We start from the raw sequence: 17,357 nt of genomic DNA, 5'->3' as shown, positions 1-17,357 counted from the left end.
TCGGGGGATCAGGGAGTTTACATTCGGCAGTGGAGCCTAACATAGCTCCTGGAGTGTGGCAGGCCCACTTCCAGTCCTAATACAGTGCTGAGTCCGGAGAACTTCCTGTGTCAATTGAACCAGAAAGGCAGGGCTCTCAGGTGGACCAAATAACACTGAGTGAGGTCACTGCTGCCATTTCAGGCCTGGCTTCGGGGAAGGCCCCTGGGCTGGATGGGCTACCGGGAGACCTGTACAAGCAGGAGCCCACCGTCTGGGCGCCCTACCTCGCTGCTCTTTTTAATGGTATCCTCGGTGGGATGGAAATCCCTAGTACTTGGCTGGGGGCTGAGGTGGTCCCAATTTTCAAAAAGGGATCCCCCCTCCTCCCAGCCAACTACAGACCGATCAACCTGATAGATGTAGCGCAGAAGTTGTTCGGCAGGGTTCTCCTGAATAGGCTTCAGGAATGGATCGAGGAGGCACTCGCCCTCAGTCCATACCAGGCAGGCTTTAGGAAAGGGGTATCGACTGTGGACCAGGTCTTTAGATTGAACCTGGTGTACTGGAAGACAGTGAGGTTCGAGGGTGGCAGTTTGTACACGATTTTCGTGGACCTACGAGCCGCCTTCGACCTCGTGCCCAGGGGAAAACTCTGGGTCATTCTGGCAGGGATGGGCGTACCACCAGACATCTTATTGACCCTGCAGAGGCTGTACCATAACAATTATGCCCAGGTGAGGTGTGGGAGGTCGGGGTAGCTGACCGACAGATTCCCCGTGGGCAGAGGGGTAAGACAGGGCTGTGTGCTGGCGCCGACCCTGTTTTGCCTCTTTGTCAACGGGGTAGTCGCTCATCTGAACGCCACCGACTACACAGATGCCCCCAAACTAGATGGCAACAGTGTGCCCGCAATAATGTTTGCGGACGACACACTGTTGGTATCTAAAACTCCCATGGGCATCCAAAGGATACTTGATGCCTTTGTGGCCTTCTGTCAGGACAGAGGACTGGAAATCAATGCCACAAAAACCAAATATATGGTATTGAATCCAAGCCCCAAACAGCGCCCGAATCCCCTGCTGGGAGCAGCACGGCTGGAAAGAGTAGCCACGTTTGAATATCTCGGCGTGACACTCAACGAAAATATGACCTGGGGGACCCATCAAACCAGGGCTAACCTTAAACTAGTACAAATTACCGGGGGTATCTCCCGGATGATGACCGGTTCGACCTATCGCCCATTGGGGGCCCTAATTCAGATATATAAAGCACAGGCCAGGGGGGCGATCCTGTATGGGGCTGAACTGTGGGGCCATACCCCATGTCGGAATCTGTCATCCACGGAAAACAGATTCATAAGACAAATTACCGCACTTCCTTCTAGCACCCCACTTCTCCCTTTGAGGCTTGATCTAGGGCTACGGCCTCTCGCCGACGAGATAAGTCTAAGACCCATTGCCTTCTGGCGCAGGCTTTGGAGCAGCGACGATCTCGCCGACTATAGGGCGGAACTGGTCGAACTATTAAAACACCCCAAGGCGCTCAGTATCCCCTGGGTCCAAAATATCCAGTCAACCTGCACAGATCTGGGGCTCCCCGAACTGTGGACTAAACCAGCAGATACAGCACCTAGAATCTCTAAGAGATTTTTGGCGAATCTGTATCATGAACACAAAAGGGTAAGGGCTTTAGCTACCCAGACAGAGGGGTCCCTTTCCTCTAAATTCCTGCAAAATAAGGATCTCTATGCACTTGAAAAGGCTTTTGATCCCATATATCCCGTACTCACTAGAAAGTTATTTCTCCAGTGGAGATACGGTACATTGCCTTTGCGCTCCTTTTCTAGCACCTGGTCGCAAGTCCCTTCCACTAAGTACTGCCCCCTTTGCGCTGACAAAGAGGAAAATGACTTACATGTGATCTTTTTCTGCCCAGCATATAAGGCAGCCAGAAAGTACTGGCTGCTGCCTCTGATTAAGAACTTGGGTGGCAGGGAATATATACCTATGTACAGGATTTTAAAATGTGATGTTTCCGGCCCAATCGTTTTTGCGCTTGCCAAATTTTTTACAAATGTATGGCATACGCGTAATCGTCTTTTAAAAAATGCTGGGTAGTCTGTAGATTGCTCTATTTTTAACATTGTTAATAATGTTTGAAGCGGATTTTTAAATCACGCACTGATGTTTTATCAAATGTGACAGAATTTTTGTGATTTTAATGTATGTGTATCTTTTATGACCAAATGGTCGAAATAAAGATTGGAAAAATGAAATGTTCCTGGGAGATCAGCCAGCAGTTCTTTGATGGTATTTTGAAATACCGCCACGGCACTCGATATGCCAAAACTTAACCTCTTGTAACGTCTCAATCAGACATGAGTGGAAAATGTCGTGATGTATCGGGACTGTTCGTCTAGGACGAGTTGATGATACCCGGCCTGAAGGTCAAGTTTTGGGAACCAGCAGGCTCCACTTAGTTCTCCTATCAGGTCATCAATGGTCGGGGTCAAATGCCTTTCCCTTTTGATTGCCGTATTGGGGATTCGCATGTCTACATAGATTCTCACCTTCCCCGCTTGTTTAGGCTTTCTTGCTACCACAATTGGTGATACCCACGGGGTCTGGCCATTCACTTTCTCGATAATCCCCACTTCTTTGAGTTTGCATAGTTCCTTTTCCACCAGGGGTCTCAAAAGAAATACGACTCGCCTGTGTCGAAGAGACACTGGCTGTACCGAGGGGTCAATGTACAGGTGTATCTGCTTGTCCCGTAGACACCCAATGTCATTGAATACTTTCGGGACTTCTTCTACTATTTGACTCACCCCTTCTCAGTGTATTCCGAAGGCAAATGTGACTATACCTAGGGCCTCTGCAGATTTGCACCCGAGCAGCATTCCATGTCCCTCCTCCGTTACGTAGATCAGCGCCTTCATTTCCTGTTCGTCATAGGCTCTGGTGGTTCTGAACTTTCCTCTAATTCCTTGGATTGTCCATACGGGAAAACTTTTATCTTGGAAGGTGTCAGCGGTGGAGGAGGTGTCATCCCTGGGTGTGCTTCTCGGGACATGATGTTTATGGTTGCTCCAGTATCTACAATCGCCGTCAAAGGACGTCCCCCAACCACAACTTGGCACTGTGGCAACCGACACTGAGTATTCAATGCTGCCCCTACGGTGAACACCGAGTGCACAGTGTGTTCTTCTCGGTCATCATCGTCCATATCACTGCGTTGAACCTATGACTCCAGGATCACATTCACTTGGGACCTCACTATTCGTCCTCTACTGCATCGGCATACTTTCATGAAGTGGTTCATTTTGCCACATGCCGTGCACTTTTTCCCTCTCACTGGACACTCTGACGGGCGATGTGAGAGTCCCCCACAGTACCTGCATGAACGTGTTCTCGGGCTTTGTGGTATCCTTGTTGGAATTGGCACGGCTTTCAGAATAATGGCGTTCACTGCATTCACGGGTTCAGTCTTGATGGGAGCATGCAGCGTGGCCTCCATATGCTCTGTCTTTGCCTTTGAGAGTTCTTTTGTTCATCCCATGGTAACTATCTCTGCCAACGATTTTCCTGATTCTTCCAGTTTCGCGGATGCGCACCCCTGAATGACTTGACCTCGGATCTCCTCTGTCTTATCCTGAAAACCACAAATGCTAGCTAATTCCTTTAACTGTGCATGAAAGACATCCAGCGACTCTTCAGGCTGTTGTCTGGCTTGTCTAAATACAAAGCATTCGTAGTCGCGATTCGCCATGGGCTCAAAGTGAGCATTGAGTGCTGTGATAAGTGTGAGATGAGTCTTAATTGCTACCTCTACCACTGTCTTGGCTATTTTGTAGACATCCTTCCCTCCAAGATACAAAATCATGGCATGCTTCTGTTCATCGTCGACCTTCGTGGCCTCGAAGAATAGGAGCACCCGCTCCACCCATTCTCTCCATGGCGGGGCCTGGGCAGATGGTTTCCCCTCCACCACAAAGGGCTCAAGGGCAGGGACGTGTGCCATGGCGTGCATAGCGCTGTGTCACCGGTCTGGCATCCTGGACGACACTTATTGTGGCTGATTTCCCCAACGACAGCTGTGGAATACTGTGCACTGAATAAGCGCTATTCACATTCGGCAGTGTGCACCTGTAATGGCAGCTTCAATGACCCTCCACCTGATCAGCAGGAAGTACTCGACTGGTGGCACTCTGAGAACGCCCAGCAGGCTCCGTTCTGACCTTGACCCTCAACGTTCCAGGCAGCGCGTGGGCGAGGTACTCTTACAGAACAAGCACCGCGCACACATCAACTCTGTTGCTCAGCCGCCGCCAAATGCCACGTGTTTCAGTAGCACCCTCGTTGCCAATATTGTGTCTGGGCTCTTGATAATGCCATCCCAGACCGGGGATGCTGATTGCGCTGTGAGCGCCGTAAGGAACGCGCCAGCCGCATGGCGTAGGCCGCAATTAATTTGGCAAACACACAGCGTGATGTTCTGTAGTGCTCGTGTGTCTCGGCTCTGACGCCGGACGCACGTGCACGATCATTCATTAACTCAGGCCCGCGCTACGTGGGCTAAACAATATTCAGTGATGGAGGCGGGGAGAGTTCTCAGCTCACCCCCGTGTACACGCAACATACTGAGCATGCCCTCAAAATCAAGTATTGCGATGTGCGATACAACAGGAATCCACTCGCCCAGTCACTTTCTGACTGCACACAAGTGACCTTTCTGTGTTGGATGTCTGTGCTTTGTCTCATCAAGTGGGACCACAAACTCACAGGAATGACCCTGCTGTGGCAAGGAACGTGGTTGGCTCACACGGCGAGACTTCAAGGCTTCGCACAATGGAATAAAGTAGGTGTTATCCTCCTGGAAGACATCTGGCATGGCGATACCCTGATGTCATTCTGGGAAATGCAGGATCATTATCAGCTTTCCCATACACAGTTCTATCGGTATCTGCGGCTCTGCCATGCTCTGTCTGAACATATACTTATTGGTACGCACATTTCAGAATTTGACCCTCTTGAGGCCAAGATATCGATGGGGAGCTTGGGCAGAGGTACGATTTCTAGGACTTATCTTTCCCTAATCCTCAATGCCCCTGACCGCTTTAGGGAATCAATGCCAGAGATGGAAGGTGTGGGTGGAAGAACTTGATATGATGACTGGCGAGAGGCCAGAATAACTCCCAAAGAATTGTCCATCTCTGCTCAGCTTGGCATGGTTCAGCTCAATTACCTACACCTCACTTATCTGACACCCCAGCGGATGTATCAAGCTGGCAGGTCTCCTTAGTCTTGCTGTGTGCAATTTTCCCTATTGGAGGCTGATTTCTTTCACACGGTCTGGGCTTGTGGGGCCCTGGTCCTCTTCTGGGAGCGGATCAGACAAGAGATCTCCATGTTTCTAGGATGCCTGATTGATATCACCCCCAGAGTTGCACTGTTGGTCCTACTGGAGGAGGATGGGGGCAGAGGATGGAGGGCTCATTTACTGGGGTAACCAAGTTGGTAGCCAAGCGAGACATTGATCACAAGTGGAAATATCCGGCACCCATTCACTGGAGATTGGCGGAGGGATGTGGATTGGTGTGCTCACCAGGAACATCCGATTGATGAAGCACGAGGATGCACGCAGACACATGACAAGATTTGGGGCAAGTGGTGGCAGTACCATGGACTGTATGTGTGATCTGGATGTGCGGTATCTGATTGTTGTACTAGCATTATAGAAATGCTAAGTTAAAGATATATGTTCATAAGTAGCAAACTACAACTGCTGGGCCATCCAAAAAAAGGAAACAACTACATTTATTTCTCCAAAAAAAGTTAGTGATAGGTAAGGAATTTATGTGGCCAATGAAGGAGATTGAGAGGCCTAAAAAATATTTTTTAAAAGTCAGTCAGGTGAGGTGGTGTGAGCAATGAATGAGCAAGGGTGAAGGAGGGAGCAACACATAGATGGCAGGAGGCGGGGATTTGTGGGAAGCGCAGCACATAAGGAAGAGAGCAAGAAATACTTACACTCCCATGGATTGCTTAGAGAAAAAGAAAAAAAGTAGCCTGAATGTAATCAGTGGAAGAATAAAAGTCATCCAATCAAAAGAAGGTAAAGAAGCTATGTTCCAGGGGAGCGACCAATACAAGAAGAGTAAAGAAAGCAATTGAACAAGAAGCAAGCAAATGAGAATGACCAGAAAACCAATCAATGGTAAACAATGAGCTCACTCAAAGCGCAGTGCAAGTATTGGTATAGGAATATGCCTCGTTATCCCGCAGTCTTTTTCCCCGCAGGGAATTACAACGCGGTTGTTACAACAACCTCATTGTAATTCCGCATACTATTACCCCGCAAGTCATGACTTGCGGAGAGGGGGCGCTGGATGTTTGAATAGTCTAATTTACCATTCCAACTCCAGTCTGTGCGGACATTAGGGAAGGTGTTGGATTTTAAATCCAACACCTTCTCCCCCCTCCGCAAGTCGTTCCGACTTGCGGAGTAATGGTATGCGGAATCAAAACGCGGTTGTTGTAACAACCGCGTTGTAATTCCCTGCGGGAAAAAAGTTTTGTGGTAAACGTTGTTTACCATTGGTATAGTACACAATGGGTCTCCTACAACAAACCACTAAAAGTATTGCTAAAGCCAAGAAGTCTTGCTATTTTAAAGAGCATGCATGCCCTTGAAAAGCTGACATTTGTCCTTTCCCCATGAAGACTGGCGTACCTGAACCTGTTGGTAGTCGGCCGAACAATCAGACACACATGCTTTGCGTTGTCTTCTTCTTTGGTATCAATCTATATCAATGTATTTTCTGAGTTAGCACAGTGTTGTATGCAGCAATAGCACCAAGAAAATAAAACACTGGCAGATGTTGACCCCTACGTAACAAAACAGCATGGAAGGCTGCTATGACAGTCTCACGATTAAATGGCCAAAAAGACAAAGTAGGTGCTCTCTTTCAAATAATCCCCATTTGCAAGCAAAGTCCCGTGAAATAGGCTAGTAGTAATAAAATGCATTTAACAAAAAAATACAATTAAAAAAGAGTAGCTTTTTCAGAAACTGTCAAAATTGTAAAAAGGACGTTGTCTGGCACAAGTGACACCCTACCCCTCTGAAATATGTCCACATAACTATGGGAACTGACATGGGGGCTTTGCCAAAATACTGTGTGGTTCTGTGTGTGAAATCCCTCAAGTCCTTGCTAGACTCTACAATAGATATTTTGGACTTCCCATAACTTTGACCTTTTTTGTTAGTCATGGGAGTGTGATACAAGACTTTGAATCATGTAAAAAAAAAATCAGAACGGCAAAGACTATATCACGTGGATACCTAATAGAAGACTGGCATAATCTGTACATAATGTCAATGGCATGTATATAAAGTTATTTTAATTTGATTCTTGCCTCCATTTGTGCTCGTTTCATCCAAAATGAAAACCTTTTATATTTGGAGATATCAGTATTGTGTTATTCATGTCACCCATGGGCATGGGGGAGAATGAATTTTTGAAAGACAGAGGCATGAGGCTTTGATGGTGAATTGTTTGACCAACAATACTGTCACTGGGGTCCAGAGGTGGAAACACAATATACACGCAGGACAGAACAAAAGCCTCATGAAATTAAACCCAGAAAAGATTCAAGTGGGTCAGTCTTGAAACAGTAGAGACAGCAGCCAATGGAAACAGCTCATTGAACCAGTTTCTGATAATGTGCAAAAAAGAGTTAATTCCTGTGACTGCTTTGACCTTACATTGTGAAAAGTCACACGAGTGCCTGTTTTTCCGAAGGCATGCCGCTTAGGGACGATTTTACTTTAAAATGGCACAGGTGAATTAAAGTAATTTCATAAACAACCAGAGTGACATCCAATCAGGGCAACCGCTGGTCAATGCAGGAAGGGTTGACATTGATTTACAACCTAATAGGAAAAGTACATTAAGCAGAAATACAGGCATAATGCACGAGTCAAGCATCGGTTCTTGGAACATAACCCTTGGTAAATGTAAATAAAGACTGCTCGGAATGTGGAATGATCCAAAGTGCGAGCAGCAGGGGCGACCGTGTTCATAGGACCTGTGCATTGGTAAATGGTGTCTTCAAACAGTGATAGGGTGGGTCACGAGTTGTATTTCTTGATGATGAAAAGCATTTCCACCACAAAGTAGTTTTAGTTGAATTGCATTGAAATGGGTGAATAATAAGATGAGGAGAGAAAGCGAGGAAAAAGGAGTTGTTCTGAGGTATCTGGAAACAAACAAAGTAAAAGAAAGCGCGGGCAGGAGCAAGGAGACACAGAAAGGGGTAGGAGGCTCTTTAGGGGGTTGTCAATGGTTAAGGCACAATACCGTATGATATTTATATTAGACTCTGTAACTGATTACTGTCCTACTGTATGAATTATGAACTGCAATGTGAGGTTACATTTTTAGAGCACTTTTTCTTGTGCATGCAAGCTATTAATGCATGGGTTTCCACCATACTTTGATGCATTGGCTTTTTGTTTTGTCACAGCCCTGACGAAGTTGTAGGGTGAGACGCACATCGACGAAACACATTTTGGCTGAGGGCACACGACCAATAAAGAATGAATTTTATTTTTTTGGGGTCAAAATTCTTGTTTATTTTTCATGTAACAAATGAATAACAAGAAAATACAATACATAGGATGTCATTACTCCTCTCCCCAGTGGAGTTGCTATTTCCAGTGTTACAGTGATCAAGAATGGATTTTAGATACCAACGGACTCGGCAATCTGGAGAATACTTGTAAAAATGTGTGTTTCCTTTGCGTGTGCTTATGGCTTGCTTATCTGGTTATGAAACCTTAGGGTGAGTTAGAAGATGCATGATTGACATTCTCCCTATTAAAGCACAGCAGGAATAGAGCTACTGTAGTAGATACTTGAGTACCGTGAGTGAGCGCTAGAACTCCTCAATCTCCCCTGCTTACAGTAACTTATGAATTGAATTGTTTATGTAATAACTAGTATGTAAATGAGAATTTAGCAGATTTTTGCAATTATTTAATAAAAATGACTCGTTGTCTGTTATGTTTTTTATGCTCACAGTTACACATGAATCCTGCAGTACCAACTAGGCTATGTCCCGGATCTCCAGAGCCTGGCTACAGCAAACATGGGTAATATTTCTTAGAGTTAGGGGTGTTCTCTCACTATTTTCAGGAAATATATGTTAGAGCACATCAGAACCACTGTTATGCATTTGTCATTTTAATGTCTTGTACAGGAAGTCAGAACTTATTGCACCTGATGAAATGTTATGCATCTGTCGTCGGGATTTATCAGATGCGATTATTGCTTATTGCACCAAACTGAGCATGTCCTAATACAATATTGGGCCTTCCACCCCAATAAATGTGGCTGGTTTGACCTGTCGAAATTTATTAGGAAATGCAGAGTTTATCACACACGGTAATTACTATCTCCTATCATCCATTGACCAATGGGGTGCCACTCTCATCCATTTAAATTTCTCTACCCAGAATTTCCCACCTTCCTGAGAAGATTTCCTGTGATATGGTACAAAGTTTGGAAAACACACTTCACCAAAGTGCCTTGAACATTTCCATGTTTTGTCTACAATATATTTAAAGTAGATACAAAAGTTTGGGGTTGTCAACCTTTCGCTATCTGACTCTGAAAGTTACATGATGTACCTGGCTGATACATTGTAAGGTAACCAATACTTTGAAGCCTGCAGAGTTACTAATGTATCACCTGCACATAGGAGTTCATTAAGTGTAAAAATATGTTTGTGATGGTGCCAACTGATGATCTATGGTTCACCTACAGGCATGTAATTCCGCACGGATAGCCCATAATTAAGAGACCAATTTGTGATATCTGTTCAAGAGATATGAGAGAAAACGAAATTATGTGATTTTTCAAAATCAGAATTGATGGCTGCTCGTCCCTCTGCTACTGCGTAAAAGTATTCCTGGAGATGTTTTTGTACAGAAGGCCTACTCATCAGTTGGCAGACACATAAGGCTTGGCTATCTGTTACTAATTACCAAATACCTAAGGACCTAATTTATAAATTGGCGGGTGGCCGTTCCTCCATCAGAGAGCCAAAGTAAGTTACTCCGCCGCTCTGATGTTGGTGGGGTCAGTCAATTTAGAAATGACTGCCACGCTGGCTGTCATTTCTAAAGCATTCGCAGGCAACACCGTCACGGCAGTTCCTGTTAATGCTTTCTGAAGTTTGGTGCATGATTCCGTCAGCATGAGGGAACCTTGCACCAAACTGGTTTCATTTTTATTTTCAAAAAGAAAATCCTGAAGCAGGATTTTCTTTTTAAAAATAAAAAATAAGATGCTTCCCTCGACATGCTAATCCTCTCTCATGGCAAGGGGAGTATTTACCAGTTTCCACTGCCCCTTGCTGGGCAGTGGAAACTGACCTCTAATTCTGCACATCTAAATCAGGTGGCCCCGACGGCCCTTGCTGCGCAGGGCTGTTGGAGAGGCTTAATCACGGTGGAGACTGAGAACTCTCCGCCGTGAATAAACCTAAAAGGTGCACTCTTTTAATTATTGCGGGCCGCCTACTGTCTTGGTGGTATGTATACTGCGCCGCCGTTGCGACAGAGGATACATACAACCAAGATATAAACCAGGCCCTGAGTTATTTTGCTGTTGTGATCCGTGGGGTGCTCGTATAAACAGTTGCACCTGAGGGGGCGTCCGTGTGAACAGAGGCACCATCCCCAGTTGATGAACCCGGATGTCGCTCTTTTCCTCTTCGTTCCCTTCTGGTTTCTTAACCCTGATTATTTTCCGCCTAGTGCACTCCAGCCGTATGGTTGTAAACCGATAAATACCCATCAAAATATCCCACTGCTTGAAAGAGTGGTATTTATGCGGACCCACCCCTTCATACAATAATCCCACTTTTGACTGGAAAACTATGTGGGGTGATGGCGGGTTCAGTTGTTGTGGACAGAGTGGGGCTGGGGGAGAGATTGTTTATTTATTTTTATTTTTCTTCAGTCTGCCATGGTTTTTTGCATATGGCCATGTCTAAACTGGGGTGGTGTAGTGGGCAAAAGAACGATGGATTTAACCCAGATCTCTTGACTGGGGGAGAATGTCTGCATTGTCAGCATTCCGTCCATCATTTGTTTGTTGTAACGCTTTTTGCCCTAAGTGGGATGGGTATTCCCAGACGTGGGACCCGTGCTCACTACGCCACTGGAGTCAAGCTATCCTGGCTGATGACGGCTGATAGCCAGAAACCGGTCCTAGGATGCTTTATTCCGGTCCAGGGAAGACATGGCTTGGCAGTTCGGGCTGGACTGTTCCCATGAGGCACAGGGTCAAGACTGATTTGCATATGGCCATGTCTAAACTGGGGTGGTGTAGTGGGCAAAAGAACGATGGATTTAACCCAGATCTCTTGACTGGGGGAGAATGTCTGCATTGTCAGCATTCCGTCCATCATTTGTTTGTTGTAACGCTTTTCGCCCTAAGTGGGATGGGTATTCCCAGACGTGGGACCCGTGCTCACTACGCCACTGGAGTCAAGCTATCCTGGCTGATGACGGCTGATAGCCAGAAACCGGTCCTAGGGTGCTTGATTCCGGTCCAGGGAAGACATGGCTTGGCAGTTCGGGCTGGACTGTTCCCATGAGGCACAGGGTCAAGACTGATTTGCATATGGCCATGTCTAAACTGGGGTGGTGTAGTGGGCAAAAGAACGATGGATTTAACCCAGATCTCTTGACTGGGGGAGAATGTCTGCATTGTCAGCATTCCGTCCATCATTTGTTTGTTGTAACGCTTTTCGCCCTAAGTGGGATGGGTATTCCCAGACGTGGGACCCGTGCTCACTACGCCACTGGAGTCAAGCTATCCTGGCTGATGACGGCTGATAGCCAGAAACCGGTCCTAGGATGCTTGATTCCGGTCCAGGGAAGACATGGCTTGGCAGTTCGGGCTGGACTGTTCACATGAGGCACAGGGTCAAGACTGATTTGCATATGGCCATGTCTAAACTGGGGTGGTGTAGTGGGCAAAAGAACAATGGATTTAACCCAGATCTCTTGACTGGGGGAGAATGTCTGCATTGTCAGCATTCCGTCCATCATTTGTTTGTTGTAACAATGGTTTTTTCACCAGCAGGTATTTCTTTGACCCAGTTTCATGTGCGACTTCGTTGAAGAATCTGTGCTTTTCAAATTCTGACAAATATCAGAGGTCTTCCCCAATTCGCATATCAGGCAGGCTTTCAGATTGATTAAGTGAAACATTTCCATGTTTCCAAAAAGTTTATAGATGACATTTTAATTCCCTTTGTGTGACACTTTGAGTCACACTTTACAATGATTAGAACAAAGCTGTCAATTTAGTGGGACAGAGTTCAGAAACGAGCTCCTTCTGTGCAATGATAAGGGCAGGAAACAACTTAAAAACGGCTCCAATGCTTATAAACGGCATATGCTCAGAGTTCTTACACTCCTCAGGTCGAGTGTGAATAGCTCGTCCAGTCCAGGTTTTACTGTGCGTTCTGGGAATTTGTTGTCACTCGAAAATAAGAACTACAAATCCCAGAATGCAAAAAACAGCACGAGTCATTTCTTTTGGGTGCTTTATATATAGCTGTCATGCATTTTATCAGCCTCAATTTCCTGTTGCCCAAAAATTATGCTTTTTGCAGAAGCCCTGTATAGCCTGTTAGTGATATTTTGATTCACTCCTCCGTGCAGCCCAGTATAGCCTGTTCGTGATATTTTGATTCACTCCTCCGTGCAGCCCTGTATAGCCTGTTAGTGATATTTTGATTCACTCCTCCGTGCAGCCCAGTATAGCCTGTTCGTGATATTTTGATTCACTCCTCCGTCCAGCCCTGTATAGCCTGTTAGTGATATGTTGATTCACTCCTCCGTGCAGCCCAGTATAGCCTGTTAGCGATATGTTGATTCACTCCTCCGCGCAGCCCAGTATAGCCTGTTAGTGATATGTTGATTCACTCCTCCGTGCAGCCCAGTATAGCCTGTAAGTGATATGTTGATTCACTCCTGCGTGCAGCACAGTATAGCCTGTAAGTGCTATGTTGATTCACTTCTGCGTGCAGCCCAGTATAGCCTGTTAGTGATATGTTGATTCACTTCTGCGTGCAGCCCAGTATAGCCTGTTAGCGATATGTTGATTCACTCCTGCGTGCGGCCCAGTATAGCCTGTAAGTGATATATTGATTCACTTCTGCGTGCAGCCCAGTATAGCCTGTTAGTGATATGTTGATTCACTCCTCCGTGCAGCCCAGTATAGCCTGTTAGTGATATGTTGATCCACTCCTCCGTGCAGCCCAGTATAGCCTGTTAGTGATATGTTGATTCACTCCTGCGTGCAGCCCAGTATAGCCTGTAAGTGATATGTTGATTCACTCCTGCGTGCAGCCCAGTATAGCCTGTTAGTGATATGTTGATTCACTCCTCCGTGCAGCTCAGTATAGCCTGTTAGCGATATGTTGATTCACTCCTCCGTGCAGCCCAGTATAGCCTGTTAGCGATATGTTGATTCACTCCTCCGCGCAGCCCAGTATAGCCTGTTAGCGATATGTTGATTCACTCCTCCGCACAGCCCAGTATAGCCTGTTAGCGATATGTTGATTCACTCCTCCGCGCAGCCAAGTATAGCCTGTTAGCGATATGTTGATTCACTCCTCCGTGCAGCCCACTATAGCCTGTTAGCGATATTTTGATTCACTTCTCCGTGCAGCCCAGTATAGCCTGTTAGCGGTATTTTCATTCACTCCTCCGTGCAGCCCTGTATAGCCTGTTAGCGATATGTTGATTCACTCCTCCGTGCAGCCCAGTATAGCCTGTTAGCGATATTTTGATTCACTCCTCAGTGCAGCGCTGTATAGCCTGTTAGCGATATGTTGATTCACTCCTCCGTGCAGCCCTGTATAGCCTGTTAGTAATATTTTGATTCACTCCTCCGTGCAGCCCAGTATAGCCTGTTAGCGATATGTTGATTCACTCCTCCGTGCAGCCCTGTATAGCCTGTTAGTGATATGTTGATTCACTCCTCCGTGCAGCCCAGTATAGCCTGTTAGCGATATGTTGATTCACTCCTCCGTGCAGCCCAGTATAGCCTGTTTGCGATATGTTGATTCACTCCTCCGTGCAGCCCAGTTTAGCCTTTTAGCGATATGTTGATTCACTCCTCCGTGCAGCCCAGTATAGCCTGTTAGCGATATTTTGATTCACTCCTCCGTGCAGCCCTGTATAGCCTGATAGCGATATGTTGATTCACTACTCCGTGCAGCCCAGTATAGCCTGTTAGCGATATGTTGATTCGCTCCTCCGTGCAGCCCTGTATAGCCTGTTAGTAATATTTTGATTCACTTCTCCGTGCAGCCCAGTATAGCCTGTTAGCGATATTTTGATTCACTACTCCGTGCAGCCCAGTATAGCCTGTAAGTGATATGTTGATTCACTCCTCCGTGCAGCCCAGTATAGCCTGTTAGCGATATTTTGATTCACTCCTCCGTGCAGCCCTGTATAGCCTGATAGCGATATGTTGATTCACTACTCCGTGCAGCCCAGTATAGCCTGTTAGCGATATGTTGATTCACTCCTCCGTGCAGCCCTGTATAGCCTGTTAGTAATATTTTGATTCACTTCTCCGTGCAGCCCAGTATAGCCTGTTAGCGATATTTTGATTCACTTCTCCGTGCAGCCCAGTATAGCCTGTTAGCGATATTTTGATTCACTCCTCCGTGCAGCCTTGTATAGCCTGTTCGTGATATGTTGGTTCACTCCTCCGTGCAGCCCTGTATAGCCTGTTAGTAATATTTTGATTCACTCCTCTGTGCAGCCCAGTATAGCCTGTTAGCGATATTTTGATTCACTACTCTGGGGATGCTGCCAGCCTATTAGCATAAGCTCATTAGTGATGATGCACATACTGAATAAGTACAAAAACATTCTGCGAGTGTTCTTTAGTCGCATATGTGAGCAATGCAGAGTGGAAACAGAAGCATGTTGTTTCACATCACCACAAGCAATTGTATGTTTTTGTTTTGTTGTTGTATACTTTTCTCTTTCCTTACTGTTCACTAATCTTACATAACATTTTTCCAATAAGCGCATAATTTATTGCTTGATAAGGCGTTAAAACAGTTCCTGGGAGCCAGAGACCTATCATGCAAGGCGAAATTTGCCAACTAGTGTCTTCAAATCTGAAATAAATCAGGCGTGTGCCCTTTAACAGGGTGACAAAAATCTAGTTGGCACATTCTGCTAGGCAGAAAAGGGAATGTCAAAGAAAGGAAAATCACTTTCCACACAGGCCGAAAAATGCTTGTTCTACAGTGCCTCGAGCATTCGGCAAAGAAGGCGCCGGAAGATTGTATGTGAGCTAATTTGTGTGACCAGTAGTGTAGCAAGGATGCCATGGGCCTGGTGCATGCCAAAATGGCCCTGTCTACTTCTGCAGGGGTTGTAAAATATAGCAATTATCAGGGTTGGATCGGCCGCTCTGGGCCCCTGTGCAGTTCACCTGCTTCCCCAGTGGTAGCTACGCCCCTGTATGTAACCAATACATTTCTGTATGGGCAGCAGGGCCGGACTGGCCGTAGCGGGCACCGAGCATTTCCCCGGTGGGCCGCCAGGGTGGGGGCCGGTTTTGGGCCACTGAGGAGCCGTTTTTGTTACCGAGGGCCGGCAATATCGACCCCGGTAACAAAACCAGCCCAAACTGGCGGTAGCTAACAGCTTGGCCGCACCTCCCCTCCCCACTGGGGGGCCGGCCGAGAAGTTTACCAGGGCTGGTTTCTGTTCCCAGTCCGGCCCTGATGGGCACTGCCCGATACTGAGTACCCACACGTCTTTAATATGAAACAATTGAGTACCTGCACTTCTCAGCACTGCTTCAATATATTTAATGGGAGAGGATCTGCACTTTTCAGGAGCAAACACATAGAATATACCACAACTTCTCTATTTCCATTTACAGCAGTGAGTGTTGCAGGACAGTCACAAAAATATGATAGTCTAACCCATGGCTTCTCGCAAACATTTTCCCAGAGGCCAAAAGGATTAGTCTGTGGTGTGACTGACGGCCGCACTGATGCCAGCAGGGTGGTGGTCAGGGCGAGGAGGTAAGATGGGTGTGGGGGAAGCAATGCATGTACATCTCGTGGCTGAATTGCACAACGTGAAACCAGAAAACCTGGGATCAATCGCGGCTTCAACTACTTGGCCAAAATGCATGCTCCTAGTCAATTTATTTAGTTCACTATCCCTCCTTTTTCTTTATTATAACATACAAGATGTCTTAGAAATACATGACTTCAGGGTGTGCACTGTACAAAACTTTCTCCTGTGTTTTATTCACTAAACCATAATGTAGTTCATGTATAATAAATAGCAAGCCAGCCCACCCAAAAAGTGAACAGAACAACTGACTAGCCTCTTAGTTCATTATTGTCATTGTTGTCAGGGTGGGGAGAAGCATGAATATTTCTAAATTAATGTCTGAAAACTATCACTTAAAAACGTAGGGCCACATGCATCAAAATCAGGATTTACGAATCCTAAATAGCAAATTTTAAGAAATCTCTATTTAGGATTCGCAAATCCCTATGCATATAGGAATCTTTAAAAAAGTGCGATTCCTACAAATTCCTTAATTGCGACTCGCAAATTGGAATCACAATTAAGGAATTGATTCCCACTCATTCATATGGGCCCACAGGCCCATAGGAATGAATGGGAATTGCATGCGCAATTTGCGAGTACCAAATTTCAAGGGTGCCAAAAGGACACCCTGTTGCACCCCTGAAATTGTGATGTTACCACATGTTGCGCACATACATGCTGCAAGGGCGTGTGTGTGTAACATGAAGCTTTGAAAAATGCACTTTTTTTTTTGTGGAAAATATGTTTATTTGCATTTAAATCACTCAAAAACAGTACCATCAATATCCAGCACTTACATGAGTCATACCAAAGTACAACTTCCCTTGCACTATCACCCCTATCGTGGTTCCATGATATACTGATTGATTCGGTGCCTCCCCAGCCAACCTTGCGGAGTAAACCCTTGGAAGTCCACCATCCAGAGTCCACATGCTGGCAGATCGTGCACGTATAGGCCACGGAGACTCCACTCAGAAGGTTCCGCAGTGCAATTGGTTGAAAAATGCACTTTAGTGTATTTTTCAAAGCTTTTGCAAATTACCATCAAGTTCAAATTGATGGTAATTTTCGATCCCTAATTGTGAATTCGCAATTTGGAATTGCATCATGCATTGCATTTAGGGAATCGCAATTTGCGTTTCCCTAAATGCATTTGCAATTTAAGTAATCGCAAATTTTGCGATTTCTAA

This window comes from Triturus cristatus, chromosome 9 (genome assembly GCF_964204655.1).
Source record: "Triturus cristatus chromosome 9, aTriCri1.1, whole genome shotgun sequence".
Taxonomy (NCBI): Eukaryota; Metazoa; Chordata; class Amphibia; order Caudata; family Salamandridae; genus Triturus; species Triturus cristatus.
This window is presented reverse-complemented; position numbering follows the sequence as displayed.